The 2,540-nt window shown below is 37.5% G+C and overlaps 1 pseudogene; it reads left to right on the forward strand.

Annotated features, from left to right (window-relative positions):
- The first annotated feature begins 1,376 nt into the window (after positions 1-1,376).
- On the forward strand, positions 1,377-1,560 carry LOC129243282 (U2 spliceosomal RNA; annotated as a pseudogene).
- The last annotated feature ends 980 nt before the right edge of the window (positions 1,561-2,540 follow it).

Below are 2,540 nucleotides of genomic sequence, written 5' to 3' on the forward strand. Positions count from 1 at the left end.
TAGAACCGACTGCCGTAAGTTATTGGTATTGGTTGGTTGGTTGAAGTGGTGATTCACCAGGAAACCAATTAGCGCTGCCATACCACTTTGTTGCCACATTCTCGCTACCAACAAGTTATACGGTTATTCCGTCACGACACGAACTGGATGTCTGTGCGATTGAGATACCTTAAGGGGGTTTATGTCTGTACCGGCTAGTTCTTCGAGGTTTTCAAAAGGCCAAGGGCTAACATCCTCGCCTTCCATAGAGCAGGGCATTCACAGAGGAAGTGGGAGATAGTTTCTCTTGTCTCGGTTGACTAAAATTATGACATTATATAGTATTGTAAGGTATACCCAATATGGCTGGTTGCTCTCTTATGGGCCAGAAGCCCGTTAGCACTGCCATGAGCCTGCCGGCGTCCCTTCGCTTCATATTTGTCAATGTTATGTTTGTTTGTGGTTGTCTGGTCTCTCCATCTACAACCCGCGATTTGTAGATATTTTGGGGAGATTGCATTCTTGATTGCTCGCAGTGGTGTGAATACCGCTTCTGCAAGAATGTTTTCTACTCGTCCGCTTTTTCATTTTCTTCAATATTCTGATGCCCAGGGACCCAGATTAAGGTAACTTTGTGGTTTTCACTCAGGGTGGTTCCTACTTTGTTTCACCAGCTTAAAGGTTTTTGTAGTGGAATCCAGTGCCTGAATTGCAGCTTGACTATTCGAAAGAATAGCCATATTGCGTTTAAAAGAGAATTCTGCGATTAATAGTCTGCAAGCTTCTCCGATTACCTGTACTTCCACCTGGAAGACACTACAGGCATTAGGGAGATGAGCAGATTTTTGAATTTTAAGTCTATGAAAATATATACCAACTCGAATACCACAATGTATTTTTAACCACCTGTATAGAGTGTTGCATCGAAGTTGTTTAGTAGAAGTCCCTTATTTCATTCCTCCTAAGATGAAGAGAGTGGCAAAAATTGTTTTGAAAGTCACCGTGGGGACGATGTACTTAGTTCTCAACGGGATGAACTGAGTTTGTCGGAATAGTAGACTGGTATAACCATAAGTTGTTTTTGAAGTGAAAACTTCTTTAGAATCGTTGGGAGTGATTTGAGGAAAAGTGAAACGAAAAAAGCGACCAACTTGGCTACGAAGCGTTATATTATATGTTGATATAAAAGTAGCGACGAACTAAATAAAAATAACTTTTATTTTTTCTTGTGATTCGAACCAAGGATTTTGGACCGGAAGCTCACATTGCTAGTCGATCGGCTACCGCGCCATGCTGTTGTCGCTAGCCTAAAAGTTATTTAGTTACGAAGCGTTATATTATATGTTGATATAAATAATTTTTGTGAGCGTGTAATTCTCAAGAGTTTTATTAGGTTTATTATTTAAAATGTATTGACTAGGTAGTGTGGTTATCAAGTTAACATCTGATAGATCCTCCATCGGAGGACAACAAATGTTAAACTAATTTTTGGAAATGGGCGGAGTGTTTTATGGACTTACTCCTTCTCTGCCACGGGTTGGCCCAGTATTGCAGTACCGCCGGGATTTCAGCCTTGAATAAATACAAGAAAAAATATACTAATACATTTAGCTTTGGTGGGAAGAGACATACATTTTTATATGAATACAAGTAGACGAAAATGGAAGAAATTTGTAAGTCTGTTTCTTCGGTCCGTTTGGGTATTTTTTTGACAACATCGAAACCAAAGCATTTGTATCATATTTTATCTATCATAAGCCACTCGTATCATTTGTTGAAATTGAAAACATTGAGGATGAATAATGATAAAATGAAGAAAATAAAATATGAACTTTATAGCAATATTATAATGAACCTATAATTATCCCGCTCCTAATGCTGCTTTCGTCTTATTCTCTCTCAGTTTGTTTTACGGAAGGTTTCACTTCTATCAAGTCTAACCGTTAGACTGGTATTTTTTTCTTTCCAGCGACCCACTTTATCTATACGGAGATCTATCGGGATAACATGTGTCAGAGCATTTAAAGCCTCCCTAGGATATGATCAATTGCACAGGCTGATCTTTGTATTCTGCCAAGTAATTTTATACTGTAGTCTCTTCTAAGAGCGTTCTGCTACCGAACCGTATGATAAAATTGACCATATAACGGTGTGTGTGGATGATAATAATAAGTAAATATTTTTGTAATCGTATATAAAAATTTTACAGCTTAAGTCTCTTTAGGAGGGATTCCCATTTCAAATGCCAAAAAATACGGTTTTTTTACGAATTTTTATTAGGAAAACTATCAGTTGAATATTTGGAAAATTTACAGCCATATTTATTATGCATTATATAAAATCAACTTAAATGTTTGGTCGATTTTCTGGAACATTGTGGCTTTGACAACGCTCGAGGTGAAATTTCTATGAAAATTCCTGGTCGCTAGGCGTCACGATAACTCAGCTCCAGGTTGTCTGAAAGGAAAAATTCAAATGCCATTTTACTCCTTATGAATATAGTTTCAGTATGAGCTATTAAAAGAAAAATGTTTCGAATATTAATATAACTGCGATGGTTG

This window comes from Anastrepha obliqua, chromosome 3 (assembly GCF_027943255.1).
Source record: "Anastrepha obliqua isolate idAnaObli1 chromosome 3, idAnaObli1_1.0, whole genome shotgun sequence".
Classification (NCBI taxonomy): Eukaryota; Metazoa; Arthropoda; class Insecta; order Diptera; family Tephritidae; genus Anastrepha; species Anastrepha obliqua.